The following is a 16,462-nucleotide window of genomic DNA, read 5'->3' on the forward strand; positions in this document are numbered from 1 at the left end:
ATTATATATGCGATTCCGATCCTTGTGACTTTCACTTGGAGGATAGAACTTAGAATAAAACCGGGGCACAATATCATTCCATTCAAGAGAATCCCCATTATCCAGTAATTTATACCAATGCGCCGCCTTACCAGACAGCGATAAAGAGAATAGTATCTTCCTCACTTCATCCATAGCAATACCTGCACATTTGAATAAACCGCATAATTCATGCAAAAACAGTAAATGATCACCAGGATGGACAGTTCCATCCCCTTCATAGCGGTTATCCATAACACGTTCAATAATTTTCATAGGTATTTTATATGGTATTACTTCCTCACCTGGCGCCTCATCCACTACCATTGCAGTAGTAGTAGATTTCCCAAATAAAAATTGAAGAGAAGATCTCTCCATAATGACTTATAGCAGCAGGCAGAAATAAAATCAGCACAACAGTAAAGGTTTTCCTTACCAATTCCACTTACCAATAGCGCTTCACTCACCGGCAACCGCGCCCGAAAATAGTCTCGATGACCCACAAGTATAGGGGGTGTAACGTAGTATTTTCGATACGTAAGAATGTCCATCCCAACGAGGAGCAGAAGGTGTGGACCAGCAGTCTCGATGAAGGATTCACTGTAAATGCTCACGAGACAAGTATTCGGGGGTTTTGATGTAACAGTTGAATAAAGTACGAGTAAGTAAAGTGCGAGAGTAACAATTGCAGCGAGTGGCCCAATCCTTTTTAGCACAAAGGACAAGCCGGTTTGTTTACTTATAATGACCAAACGTTCTCGAGGACACACGGGATTTTAGTCTAGTGCTTTCGCTACATACGGCTAAATAATCTTCATTGTTATGATAAGTGTTGTGTGGGTGAACCTATGCTAATGTACCGCCCTTCCTAGGACTAATACATACTTGTGATTATACCCCTTGCAAGCATCCGCAACTACAAGAAAGTAATTAAGAATAAATCTAACCACAGCCTTAAACTCTGAGATCCTGCGATCCCTCCTGCATCGATATACCAACGGGGGTTTAGGTTTCTGTCACTCCGGCAACCCCGCAATTAGCAAACGAATACAAGATGCATTCCCCTAGGCCCATAATTGGTGAAGTGTCATGTAGTCGACGTTCACATGACACCACTAGAAGAATAACACCACAACTTAAATATCATACCATTGAATATTACTCAACCATAGTTCACTACTAACATTTAGACTTCACCCATGTCCTCAAGAACTAAACGAACTACTCACGAGACATCATATGGAACATGATCAGAGGTGATATGATGATGAATAACAATCTGAACATAAACTTGGTTCAATGGTTTCACTCAATAGCATCAACAACAAGTAGAGATCGATACCGGGAGAGTTTCCCCTATCAAACAATCAAGATCAAACCCAAATTGCTACGGCGGTGACGGTGTCCAGCGGTGGAGATGGCGGTGATGATGGTGGAGATGATGATGATGGTGATGGAGATGATGTCCAGCTCGATGACGGTGACGATGGCGTCGATTTCCCCCTCCCGGAGGGAATTTCCCCGGCGGATTCCTGCCCGCCGGAGAGCTCTTTTCTCTCTGGTGTTCTCCGCCCCGCAGAGGCGGCTGTAACTCTTCGCGAGGTACCCTCTGTGGCTTAGGTTTTCGGGACGAAGGATTTCGCGAAGAAAAGGAGGCGAAAGGGGTCGTGGGCCCCCCAAACCACATGGCGGCGCGGCCAGGGCATGGGCCGCGCCGCCCTAGGGTGTGGGCCCACCCTGGCTCCTCCTGGCTCCTCCTTCTGGCTTCCTTCGTCATCTTGAAAAATAGGATTTTTGGTATAATTTCCTTCCACAGTTGATCTTCCGAAATATTGCGTTCTGACGGTGCTTTTTCCAGCAGAATCCTGGCTCCGGTGCTTGATCCTCCAATAATGATGAAACATGCAAAATAGATGAAATAACATAAGTATTGTGTCCCAATATGAAATATATCAATGAATAACAGCAAATTATGATATAAAATAGTGATGCAAATTGGACGTATCAAGGGGCAATAGGGTGCCCTCCCCATAGGCCGGCGCGGCCAGGGGCTGGCCCGCGCGGCCCTATGGTGTGGGGGCCCCAGGCCTCCCCTCTGACTCCCCTTCGGTGTCCTGGTCCGTCTCGGTGAATTATGATCTTTGGTCTTCGTTTCGTAGAATTCCGAGAATATTGCCCGAACAGCCTTTCTGGAACCAAAAACAACAGAAAACAGGAACTGGCACTGTGGCATCTTGTTAATAGGTTAGTTCCGGAAAACGCATAAAAACATTATAAAGTGCATGCAAAACATGTAAGTATTGTCATAAAACAAGCATGGAACATCAGAAATTATAGGTACGTTGGAGACGTATCACTGCCCTACATGATTATGACCATATTTGTAATACCTATGTGGTGGATCCTTATTCTATGATATTGTGCTATGAGATCTGATCATATTATGTGCATGTTGTATTGATAGATGCATATTATGTACCCCTTTCTTAAGTATTTGTTCTGATCCAACTTATATGCAAGAGCGTGTGTGGGGTAATTTGTGATGGAGTAGCATGGTTTAGTGATTGAATAGTGACAACAAGGTTTATATCGAACTCTCGGGGAACTGGATGAAATAGTGTACCCTTCTCTCTTCTTCAAGCAGTCATGCAAGTAAAATCCTTGTGTCCCCAACTCCATCGTGTGGTTGTCAAGCACAAGGTTTCGCGTAAGTAAATAACACAAGTAGTAATAAAACAAGTAAAAACTAAAGTAGATAAAATAACTAAGTAAAAAATGTAAAGAGATTGATTGTTTTTGGTGTTTTGGATTCAAATAAGAAAAATAATTTTTTTTGTATTTTCAAATTAACATAGTGCAGCAAATAGAAAACAATGTAAAAGCAATATAAAGGTGTTTCTTATTATAAAAAGTGGACCGGGGTTCATGGGTTCACTTGACTATTTTCTCGGTAAGTTGTGGTAGACAAAAAACAATTCATCAATGAGATATGAAGGTACATATAATATTATAGGTAAGAGAAAAAATAATATGGGCATCGCGTCCTAACATAGAAATGATGCAACACACCTCTCTTATACTCAACAAGAAAGAAACTTCATCAATCTGTATTAAGAATTAACAAAGCATAGCAATAAGTACTTTGGCATGAAGTTTGAATATCAAATATGCTACCTTGAAAAAATAAGATCATCATTGCTATCACATTATGAACATAGCACATGCATTTACTTTATCCCTAGTGAGGTAGCAAAAGAAAGGCAAATGCATAATAGATCATGAACATATTGGCACTATCCAATCACTAAAACCATTCTACTCCATCTAACACACACATCACCCCACACATACTCTTGCATAGATGTTGGATCAGAACATAAACTTAAGAACGGGGTACATATTATGCATCTATCAATACATCTCACAATATAATAAGATCAGATCTCATAAAACAATATCATAGAACAAGGATCCACCACATATGAATTACAAATATGACCATAATCATGATAGGTAGCTCATATGTCACTAAGTACTATGAAGAACATGAGAGAAATAGATCAAGCTACTGCCACAAACCCATAGTCCAGAGGTGGACTACCCCCTTGATATGTCTCAAACGTATCTATAATTTCTTATGTTCCATGCTACTTTTATGATGATACTCACATGTTTTATACACATTATATGTCATTATTATGCATTTTCCGGCACTAACCTATTGACGAGATGCCGAAGAGCCAGTTGTTGTTTTCTGCTGTTTTTGGTTTCAGAAATCCTACAAAGGAAATATTCTCGGAATTGGACGAAATCAACGCCTAGGGTCTTATTTTTCCACGAAGCTTCCAGAAGACCGAAAGGATTACGAAGTGGGGCGACGAGGCGCCGCCACACCAGGGCCGCGCGGCCAGGGCTGGGCCCGCGCCGCCCTAGCGTGTGGGCCCCTCGTGCCGCCCCTAAACCTACCCTTCCGCCTACTTAAAGCCTTCGTCGCGAAACCCCCAGTACCGAGAGCCACGATACGGAAAACCTTCCAGAGACGCAGCCGCCGCCAATCCCATCTCGGGGGATTCAGGAGATCGCCTCCGGCACCCTGCCGGAGAGGGGAATCATCTCCCGGAGGTCTCTTCATCGCCATGATCGCCTCCGGATCGATGTGTGAGTAGTTCACCCTGGACTATGGGTCCATAGCAGTAGCTAGATGGTTGTCTTCTCCTCATTGTGCTATCATGTTAGATCTTGTGAGCTGCCTATCATGATCAAGATCATATATTTGTAATGCTACATGTTGTGTTTGTTGGGATCCGATGAATATTGAATACTATGTCAAGTTGATTATCAATCTATCATATATATGTTGTTTATGTTCTTGCATGCTCTCCGTTGCTAGTAGAGGCTCTGGCCAAGTTGATACTTGTAACTCCAAGAGGGAGTATTTATGCTCGATAGTGGGTTCATGCCTCCATTGAATGTGGGACAGTGACAGAAAGTTCTAAGGTTGTGGATGTGCTGTTGCCACTAGGGATAAAACATCAATGCTTTGTCTAAGGATATTTGTGTTGATTACATTACGCACCATACTTAATGCAATTGTCTGTTGTTTGCAACTTAATACTGGAAGGGGTTCGGATGATAACCTGAAAGTGGACTTTTTAGGCATAGATGCTTGCTGTATAGCGGTCTATGTACTTTGTCGTAATGCCCTGATTAAATCTCATAGTAGTCATCATGATATATGTATGTGCATTGTTATGCCTTCTTTATTTGTCAATTGCCCAACTGTAATTCGTTCACCCAACATGCTATTTATCTTATGGGAGAGACACCACTAGTGAACTGTGGAGCCCGGTCCATTCTTTACATCTGAAATACAATCTATTGCAATTGTTCTTTACTGTTCTTCGCAAACAAACATCATCTTCCACACTATACGGTTAATCCTTTGTTTTCAGCAAGCCGGTGAGATTGACAACCTCACTGTTACGTTGGGGCAAAGTACTTTGATTGTGTTGTGCAGGTTCCACGTTGGCGCCGGAATCCCTGGTGTTGCGCCGCACTACACTCCGTCACCAACGACCTTCACGTGATCCTTGACTCCTACTAGTTCGATAAACCTTGGTTTTTTTCTGAGGGAAACTTGCTACTGTACGCATCACACCTTCCTCTTGGGGTTCCCAACGGACGTGTGTTAACTGCACGCATCAAGCTCTTTTTCTGGCGCCGTTGCTGGGGAGATCAAGACACGCTGCAAGGGGAGTCTCCCACTTCCAATCTCTTTACTTTGTTTTTGTCTTGATTTACTTTACTTTATTTACTGCTTTGTTTGCTCTTTATATCAAAAACACAAAAAAATTTAGTTGCTAGTTTTACTTTATTTACTGTCTTGATCTCCATATTAAAAACACAAAAAAATTAGTTACTTGCATTTACTTTATTTACCTTTTGTTTATTTCATCATGTTGCTCCTAAGTTCACTCTGAAAAAAAATACCGGTAGGATAAGGGTCTATCATTGGAAGAGATAATATAGAATATTTTTTCACTCATGTTAGTATGGTTGAAGATTTTGAAGATAGACACTTGGTAGAACTTGCTCCTACTTATGAAATTGCTGCCGCTTCTTTAGTCCACATGTTGGAAGTTAGATTTGTCAATCTCAACTCCATAATACAACATATGTTTCTTACACTCTCTGATATGGAGGAAGGAGAAAATAAAGATTTTGTCTTAGAAACCCTTCTTAAAGAATTTGGTAATGTAGCAAGAGAAGCTAGAAAAGTCTTTATTAAATATAAGATGCTTGGTCTTTATACCAATTTTGCTAATACCCTTGAAAAAATAGAAAAGGATAGATTAAAGTACACTAATGAAGTTAATTGTGAAGGGGAGATTAAGACATCAATACCTTGCAAGCTCTTAGGAATGTTTGAGGCACTAGAAAATAACTATGCTTGGCTTGTTCCTGAAAATTTGTTTGATGAGAATAGTAAGCCTAAAAGTGTACAAAGAGGAGTTACTTATATAGACCAGATACAATGCATAATTGAGAAAACTCCAAACCCCTCTGCTAATGCTTCATCTCTTGATAATACTTGATTCACACTTTCTGCGCCTAGCTGAAAGGCGTTAAAGAAAAGCGCTTATGGGAGACAACCCATTATTTTACTTCTGCACTTTTGTTTTACATTTGAGTCTTAGAAGTTGTTACTACTGTAGCAACCTCTCCTTATCTTTATTTTATTGCATTGTTGTGCCAAATAAAGTCTTTGATAGTAATGTTGATACTAGATTTGGATTACTGCGCAAAAACAGATTTCTTACTGTCACGAATTTGAGTAGAATTCTCTGTAGGTAACTCAGAAAAATCTGCCAATTTACGTGCGTGTTCCTCAGATATGTACTCAACTTTCATTAGTTTTGAGCGTTTTCATCTGAGCAAGTTAAGTGCCCCAGAAAAATTCGTCTTTACGGACTGTTCTGTTTTGACAGATTCTGCCTTTTATTTCGCATTGCCTGTTTTGCTATGTTTGATGGATTTCTTTGTTCCATTAACTTTCAGTAGCTTTGTGAAATGTCCAGAAGTGTTAAGAATGATTATGTCACCTCTGAATATATGAATTTTCAATTATGCACTAACCCTCTAATGAGTTTGTTTCGAGTTTGGTGTGGAGGAAGTTTTCAAGGGTCAAGAGAGGAGGATGATACAATATGATCAAGAAGAGTGAAAAGTCTATGCTTGGGGATGCCCCCGTGGTTCATCCCTGCATATTTCAAGAAGACTCAAGCATCTAAGCTTGGGGATGCCCAAGGCATCCCCTTCTTCATCGACAACTTATCAGGTCACCTCTAGTGGAGCTATATTTTTATTCAGTCACATCTTATGTGCTTTACTTGGAGCGTCTGTTTGTTTTTGTTTTTGTTTTTGTTTGAATAAAATCGGATCCTAGCATTCTTTGTTTGGGAGAGAGACACGCTCCGCTGTTTCGTATGAACACATATGTTCTTAGCTTTATTTTTAATGTTCATTGCGAAGGTTGAACTAGTTCGTTCATTGTTATATGGTTGGAAACGGAAAATGCTTCATGTGGTAATTGGTATAATGTCTTGAATAATTCGATACTTGGCAATTGTTGTGCTCATATAGATCATGTTTAAGCTCTTGCATCATGTACTTTGCACCAATTAATGAAGAACTACATAGAGCTTGTTAAAATTTGGCTTGCATGATTGGTCTTTCTAGAGTCTAGATATTTTCTGGTTAAGGTGTTTAAACAACAAGGAGATGATGTAAAGTCTTATAATGCTTACAATATGTTCATATGTGAGTCTTGCTGCACCGTTTTATACTTGAGTTTGCTTCAAACAACCTTGCTAGCCTAGCCTTGTATTGAGAGGGAATTCTTCTCGTGCATCCAAATCCTTGAGCCAAAAACTATGCCATTTGTGTCCACCATACCTACCTACTACATGGTATTTCTCTGCCATTCCAAAGTATATTACTTGAGTGCTACCTTTAAAATTCTATTCTTTGTCTTTGCAATATATAGCTCATGGGAAAATAGCCTTAAAAACTATTGTGGTGAAGAATATGTACTTATGTATCTTATTTCTTAATAAGTTGCTTGTTGAGCGGTAACCATGTTTCTGGGGACGCCATCAACTTTTACACCTTTGTTGAATATCATGTGAGTTGCTATGCATGTTCGTCTTGTCTGAAGTAAGGGCGATTTTCATGATCAAATGGTTTGAGTATGCATATTGTTAGAGAAGAACATTGGGCCGCTAACTAAAGCCATGAATCATGGTGGAAGTTTCAGTTTGGACACAAATCCTCAATCTCTTATGAGAATATTATCTGTTGTTGAATGCTTAAGCATTAAAAGAGGAGTCCATTATCTGTTGTCTATGTTGTCCCGGTATGGATGTCTAAGTTGAGAATAATCAAAAGCGAGAAATCCAATGCGAACTTTCTCCTTAGACCTCTGTACATGCGGCATAGAGGTACCCCTTTGTGACACTTGGTTGAAACATATGCTATGCAATGATAATCCATGTTAATCCAAGCTAATTAGGACAAGGTGCGAGTACTATTGGTATACTATGCATGAGGCTTGCAACTTATAGGATGTCTTATACATAACACATATGATTTATTACTACCGTTGACAAAATTGTTTCTATGTTTTCAAAATGAAAAGCTCTAGCACAAAAATAGTAATCCATGCTTCCCTCTGCGAAGGGCCATTCTTCTACTTTATTGTTGAGTCAGTTCACCCACTTCTTTCTATCTTAGAAGAAAACACTTGTCTCAACTGTGTGCATTGATTCTTACATGTTTACCTATTGCACTTGTTATATTACTTTGTGTTGACAATTATCCATGAGATATACATGTTGAAGTTGAAAGCAACTGCTGAAACTTATATCTTCCTTTGTGTTGTTTCAAAGCTTTCTACTAAGAATTTATTGCTTATGAGTTAACTCTTATGCAAGTCTTATTGATGCTTGTCTTGAAAGTACTATTCATGAAAAGTCTTTGCTATATGATTCAGTTGTTTACTCATTGTCTTTACCATTGCTTCGAATCGCTGCATTCATCTCATATGCTTTACAATAGTATTGATCAAGATTATGATAGCATGTCACTTCAGAAATTATCCTTGTTATCGTTTACCTACTCGAGGGCGAGTAGGAACTAAGCTTGGGATGCTTGATACGTCTCAAACGTATCTATAATTTCTTATGTTCCATGCTACTTTTATGATGATACTCACATGTTTTATACACATTATATGTCATTATTATGCATTTTCCAGCACTAACCTATTGACGAGATGCCGAAGAGCCGATTCTTGTTTTTCTGCTGTTTTTGGTTTCAGAAATCCTACAAAGGAAATATTCTCGGAATTGGACGAAATCAACGCCCAGGGTCTTATTTTTCCATGAAGCTTCCAGAAGACCGAAAGGATTACGAAGTGGGCGACGAGGCGCCGCCACACCAGGGCCGCGCGGCCAGGGCTGGGCCCGCGCCGCCCTAGCGTGTGGGCGCTGATACGTCTCCAACGTACCTATAATTTCTGATGTTCCATGCTTGTTTTATGACAATACTTACATGTTTTGCTTGCACTTTATAATGTTTTAATGCATTTTCCGGAACTAACCTATTAACGAGATGCTGAAGGGCCAGTTGCTGTTTTCTGTTGTTTTTGGTTCTAGAAAGGCTGTTCGGGCAATATTCTCGGAATTTGACGAAATCAACGCCCAGAACCTTATTTTTCCCGGAACCTTCCAGAAAGTCAGAGAGGGACCAGAGGGGAGCCCTGGTGGCCCCACACAACAGGGCCGCGCGGGCTCCACCCTGGCCGCGCGGGCTCCACCCTGGCCGCGCCGGCCTAGTGTGGGGAGGCCCCGTGGCCCCTCCGACTCCGACTCTTCGCCTATTTAAGCCCTGGTGACCTAAAACCTCGATACCGATTGACGAAACTCCAGAAAGACTCCAGGGGCGCCGCCACCATCGCAAAACTCCAATTCGGGGGACAGAAGTCTCTGTTCCGGCACCCTGCCGGGACGGGGAAGTGCCCCCGGAAGCCATCTCCATCAACGCCACCGCCTCCATCATGCTCCGTGAGTAGTTCCCCCATGGACTACGGGTTCTAGCTGTAGCTAGTTGGTATTCTCTCCCCCATGTACTTCAATACAATGATCTCATGAGCTGCCTTACATGATTGAGATTCATCTGATGTAATTGGTGTTGTGTTTGTCGGGATCCGATGGATTGTTACATTATGATTAGTCTATCTATAAAGTTTGTGAAGTTATTGTTGCTGCAATTTTGTTGTGTTTAATGCTTGTCACTAGGGCCCGAGTGGCATGATCTTAGATTTAAGCTCTATACTTATTGCTTAGATTGTATCTACAAGTTGTATGCACATGTCTATGTCCGGAACCAAAGGCCCCAAAGTGACAGAAATTGGGACAACTGGAGGGAAAGGCTTAGATATGAGGATCACATGTTTTCACGGAGTGTTAATGCTTTGCTCCGGTGCTCTATTAAAAGGAGTACCTTAATTTCCAGTAGATTCCCTAGAGGCCCGGCTGCCACCGGCTGGTAGGACAAAAGATGTTGTACAAGTTTCTCATTGCGAGCACGTATGACTATATATGGGAAACATGCCTACATGATTAATAATCTTGATGTTCTGTCTTAATGCTATTTCAATCCTATCAATTGCCCAACTGTAATTTGTTCACCCAACACTTGTTATTGGAGAGTTACCACTAGTGTAGATAGTTGGGAACCCCGGTCCATCTCTCGTCATCATATACTCGTTCTACATGTCATTGGAAGTAGTATCAACTATTTTCTGGTGCCATTGCTCTCATATTATCACATCACGCTGTATTATCATTACTTTGCTCTCATATTACTGCTGCTTTCACATCACCCCTGTTACTAGTGCTTCTTGAGGTGCAGTTGAATTGACAACTCAGTTGTTAAGGCTTATAAGTATTCTTTACCTCCCCTTGTGTCGAATCAATAAATTTGGGTTTTACTTCCATCGAAGACTGTTGCGATCCCCTATACTTGTGGGTTATCAGGCCCCTCGTGCCGCTCCTAAACCTACCCTTCCGCCTACTTAAAGCCTTCATCGCGAAACCCCCAGTACCGAGAGCCACGATACGGAAAACCTTCCAGAGACGCAGCCGCCGCCAATCCCATCTCGGGGGATTCAGGAGATCGCCTCCGGCACCCTGCCGGAGTGGGGAATCATCTCCCGGAGGTCTCTTCATCGCCATGATCGCCTCCGGATCGATGTGTGAGTAGTTCACCCCTGGACTATGGGTCCATAGCAGTATCTAGATGGTTGTCTTCTCCTCATTGTGCTATCATGTTAGATCTTGTGAGCTGCCTATCATGATCAAGATCATATATTTGTAATGCTACATGTTGTGTTTGTTGGGATCCGATGAATATTGAATACTATGTCAAGTTGATTATCAATCTATCATATATATGTTGTTTATGTTCTTGCATGCTCTCCGTTGCTAGTAGAGGCTCTGGCCAAGTTGATACTTGTAACTCCAAGAGGGAGTATTTATGCTCGATAGTGGGTTCATGCCTCCATTGAATGTGGGACAGTGACAGAAAGTTCTAAGGTTGTGGATGTGTTGTTGCCACTAGGGATAAAACATCAATGCTTTGTCTAAGGATATTTGTGTTGATTACATTACGCACCATACTTAATGCAATTGTCTGTTGTTTGCAACTTAATACTGGAAGGGGTTCGGATGATAACCTGAAAGTGGACTTTTTAGGCATAGATGCATGCTGGATAGCGGTCTATGTACTTTGTCGTAATGCCCTGATTAAATCTCATAGTAGTCATCATGATATATGTATGTGCATTGTTATGCCTTCTTTATTTGTTAATTGCCCAACTGTAATTCGTTCACCCAACATGCTATTTATCTTATGGGAGAGACACCACTAGTGAACTGTGGAGCCCGGTCCATTCTTTACATCTGAAATACAATCTACTGCAATTGTTCTTTACTGTTCTTCGCAAACAAACATCATCTTCCACACTATACGGTTAATCCTTTGTTTTCAGCAAGCCGGTGAGATTGACAACCTCACTGTTACGTTGGGGCAAAGTACTTTGATTGTGTTGTGCAGGTTCCACGTTGGCGCCGGAATCCCTGGTGTTGCGCCGCACTACACTCCGTCACCAACGACCTTCACGTGATCCTTGACTCCTACTGGTTCGATAAACCTTGGTTTCTTACTGAGGGAAAACTTGCTACTGTACGCATCACACCTTCCTCTTGGGATTCCCAACGGACGTGTGTTAACTGCACGCATCACCCCTCTTGGTATGGTGATGTTGATGAAGACGTTGGATAAGGTGGAGATCCCTCTGGCAGTGATTCTGACGGAGTTTTCCCCTCCAATCTTCTCTGCAGCAGCATCCGTTTTGATGTTTCTGTCTTTCTGCGGTGCTCTCCTCTCGAGAACTTTTCGGGGCCATATATATAGTGATTTTAGGGCAAAATACGCTCGTTCGCAAAAAAAATCAGGGCAACCGGGCGATCAACGGCTAAAAGAGGTAGGGTGGCACGACCAGACTTCTTGTCCGCGCCACCTGTTCTCTTTTGGACCTCGGGATTCTCCATGTGAGCTTCCAGGGTCCATGATCTTCCTCCCGATGAAATAATAATGCTCTGAAAATACCATGTCAATTTGGCTCCGTATAAATCTTTGAAAGTGAAAAATACGCGAAACAAGGTTTTCCTGTTCTGCAGGGTTATGAACCAAATAAAGGGGATCATTGGTAAATCTCCATAAATCAATGTAAAACATGGTATTATATTCATATATGTTGCAAATATGTGGGAATTCGATATGATAAAGGACAATGTTCATGTAAGCATTTTACATGCATCAGTTGCATCATCTCTTTGTTAGGACATGATGCCCATATGAATGCTTATCTTTCAAATTTTATTATTTTGCATCTTCATATCTCATTGATGAATTGTTATTGTCCACTACAATTTAAAAGAGAGAATAGTTAAGTGAACCCACAAACCCCGGTCCAATTTTTATCATAAGAAACACGTTTATATTGCTTTTATCTTGTTTTCTATTTGATGCACTATTTTAATCCGAAAATACAAAATATTTAATTTTCCTATTTTCATCCAAAACACCCAAAAAATCAAAATTTTAACTGTTTTTATTATTTAGTTATTTTATTTTATCTAGTTTACTTGTTTTATTACTACTTGTATTTTATTTACTTACGCGAAACCTCGTGCTTGACAACCAGACTATGGAGTTGGGGACACAAGGCTTTATTTTACTTTACATGATTGCTAGAAAAAGAGAGGGAGAGATAATTTTGCCCAGTTCCCCGAGAGTTCGATATTAACCCTCGAGTCACCCTTGGGCGGAAAATTGTTCCTAGACTACACACTCTGCACTTGGAGTCCCAACGTTTCAAGAGTTTTTGATGGTGTTATTTAGCTCCATCAATGGCCTCTGCAGCCACGCAAGCCTCGCTGTCTCCTTCTCCCGCTAGGCCGCCGCGGCCTCCTCAGTTGCGCCTCCCAAAAGAGTCGGGCATGGCGCTCCTCCTCCTTCCGCGTGAGGGCACGACGAGTGGCCTCCTGCTGCTCCCGTGCCATTAGAAGGAAGACCCACGCTTCGACATCCTCCCACACCGGCCTCGCCGCATGCTCGAGGGCGCAGTAGCGAAGCACCTCGGCGAGGTGTGACTAGGCTACCAACTCCTCGAGGTCGGACGCCTCGAGGGCGGTGCCAGTGGTTGGCGTACCCCTCGTCCTCGTCAAGGACGACCTCGGGCGGTGGTGGTGGCGCTTCGAATACCGGGCCCATCTCATTGATGACGAGGGCGCCTGTGCGTCGGGCCGGCATCCTGATGGCGCTCCAGCCCGATGCTGGTGGATCACGCGATGCAAAGAAGGTGCAACGATGCGCGTCGTGCTCCGCCATGAACCACATGTCCCAGTGGCAGGACCCCTTGGCGTAAGCAGGGACGTTGATGAGGACCGGCTGCAGGTGCAAGCGCCACCACTAGATCTCGGCTCAGCGGGCGTGGTAGGAAGCGAGCACGGGTGGCACCAGAACCCGATCTGGGCTCAGGTGCCAGCCATGGGAGTGGTGGTGGACGTCGCCCCATGACATTTGGGCACCGGCCTCCCAGAATATCTGCACCACCTTGACGTTGACATAGATGTTGTCGCGCTGGGCGGCCATTGGCGATAGCGTGAATGCCGCTAGCGCAACAGGCGGCTGGCACGACCCTACCGCGTGGTCGTTCGCTGCACGCTTCTCCTTCTTGTGGGCCATGACAACAGTGTTGTCGGCGGTGGAGAGCGAGCCGTGGGGAAGTGCAGCGGAATTGGCGTGGGGACTAGGAAGTCTCCCATCAGTCCAATTTAATAGGACCCATGGGGACACTCTACCGCGGAAATGTGGCCCCTCGGAGACCAAAAGGCGGACGCGCGAGGACGCACCATGCATCCGCGACCACGTAAAGCACACCCAGATTTGGGCCGGCTTTGCGTCGTGTCGAACGCCGCGGCGGCGGGGCGAAAAAGTGTTTGCGTCGCCGCGTTGGGCCTGGATTTCATCCGCCTCAACCCATCCGGACGCGCGCGGACGCGATGCGTCGTCGCGTTGGAGATGACCTAAGGGAACAAAAATCTCAGCCCCCACGTCGCTCCCACGATGCTGACTCGGGCAGCGACCAACCCTAGCCCGCCGCCACATCTCCTCTCTGCCTCCGTGCTTCCCGCCATGGGCCGTTTTCCTTCTTAGGAGTTTAGTGAAGACCCCTCCTTTAGAATTTTACGACTTGTTAGGTCCTTTCCCTTGCTTTGGGGCCCCGGTAGCAACAATTATGATGCGAGTTAGATCTGTTGGTTTTGGAGTTATCTTGGTGATGCTCCCGTGCAACAGAAGCCTAGGCTCCCTCGACGTATTCAAGGGATCTATGGCGTAGTTTCGCTTGTTTCTTTTCTTCTTTTGTAGTGTCGTGTTCTTCTTTGTGCTTCATTTGTAGCAGGTAGCAAGTGTGTTGTAATGTACTTCGTCTATTCGGTTGATGGCTTCGTTAATTTAAATACAGCCTCATTTTGAGCATTGTGTCTAAATTTTTTTTCAAAATGATACACCTAGGTGCATTCAACAACAAAAAAACGTGCAGGAGTGCAGCCACACCTGCCCGTGTGGATCTATCCTTCCAAAGTTGGATGGAAACCGAGGTTCATTTATAATATCGAATGAGTAGAATTGGAAATATATTTTATGATAATTGTAATACTCCTATGATCCAACTAAAGGCCTCACATTTATTAAAGATCGGTGGAGCACAATAAATTTAACACATGTATTTTTTCTAAATATTTAGTTAAATTTTACATAGTTTATTTTAGCTAAACCTAGAAAACGGATGGTGTGGATGAGCACATTCGCATCAATCATCGATCGGTTTTAATCGCAATCGTGGCTATCCCTGTTATTATAGTACACATTTACATGTACCTTAACCGAGTTTGGTTGATGTTCTAAAAGTTGCTCGGGCTCCCTTCCATTTTGACATTTCTGGTTGGTTGGCCTACCTCTCCACAAATTGATTTGGATGTGTGGAAAATTTCCAGGAAAACGAAAAAAGCCTGGAGCGGCGTGACTCCCATATTCAAAGACAGATAAACATCTGGCTCTTCCTTATCGGCGAGTATATCCTAAAGCGCAATGGACACAACACATGCGGCCGCTCGCTGCAACCAGATCACACGCGATTGTTAGCCTTTGGAAAATGTTTTTAACATATTATGTGGCCCATAATACCAATTTTCTAGATGAGCTGGATTTTCTTGTTGAAATGAGCTGGCTTTGTTGGAAATATTTGTCATAACTCATATCTCCACGAGGTTCTCGGTCAAAACTGTTGACAATAGTGCCACCCTCAACAATTGACGAGATGGTTCCACGCACATGGCCTTGAAAATTTGCCAAAACATTGTGCACAAATACAGGGCATGCAACTCCATTCACTCAGCATCTACGAGCATAAACGATCAATCACACGAGTACTAGGAGCAGCTGGTAAGTGCTCTCCCCCCCCTTCAGCTCGCCTCTTCCCTCAACTAGTGCATGTCGCATGCATATGCATCTATTTCCAATTCTAATGGTATATTTTGTTGCAAACTTTCAGGTGTTTGTATTTTCCAAAAAATGAGTGGACTGAAATCTTCGTGGCCGGAAGTGGTGGGACTGACAATCGATGATGCCAGGCAGAAGATCCTCAACGACCGACCAGATGTGAGGGTGGTTGTTGTGCCACCCGCCGCCCCAACCAAGGAGTTTAACAACAAACGAGTCATCGTCTACGTGAACTCTACTGGCAATGTCATGCAGATCCCCGTGATTGCCTAGGCATAGATGTGCCGATCGATCAAGGCGGTGTTTTTCCTACATAGTCGTATTTCCATGTGGCTATTTGTTCTGTGTTAGCTATGGGAAAAATGTTGTGTCACTACGTATTCCACCGCAGCAAATAAACCATTGTCGCCAGCAATAAAATAGTATCATTACTATCATATCATCTGTGAGTTCAAATGACAATATTTTCATTATGTATTGTCTGTAGATTATTGTACACCTCTCTACTATATCTCTTTGAATCATCTGGCCTTGTAGGAAAATATATAATATCAATGGAATTGCCGAAAAAATTCACGGAAGTTTAGAGGGCAGCAAAAGTAATTAATTTTAGAAAAAATAGGTGGAACAAATATAACAAAGTCTCTAAGTTAAGAGCATGGCCAATGCTCCATGCCGGACTTCTGCCCAAGCTGTCCACGTAGGTTCGGGTGGTCTAAAATTGCTCATGGTGTTGGTTGCAGAGTAAAGCAAG

General features: G+C 42.9%; 1 long non-coding RNA gene across 1 annotated transcript; it reads left to right on the forward strand.

Moving 5' to 3' along the window:
- The first annotated feature begins 15,506 nt into the window (after window positions 1-15,506).
- LOC127297258 (uncharacterized) lies at window positions 15,507-16,164 on the forward strand. Its single transcript, XR_011742247.1, has 2 exons — window positions 15,507-15,651; window positions 15,761-16,164. It is a non-coding gene; the product is annotated as an uncharacterized lncRNA (long non-coding RNA).
- The last annotated feature ends 298 nt before the right edge of the window (window positions 16,165-16,462 follow it).

This window comes from Lolium perenne, chromosome 4 (genome assembly GCF_019359855.2).
Source record: "Lolium perenne isolate Kyuss_39 chromosome 4, Kyuss_2.0, whole genome shotgun sequence".
In the NCBI taxonomy this organism is placed as follows: domain Eukaryota; kingdom Viridiplantae; phylum Streptophyta; class Magnoliopsida; order Poales; family Poaceae; genus Lolium; species Lolium perenne.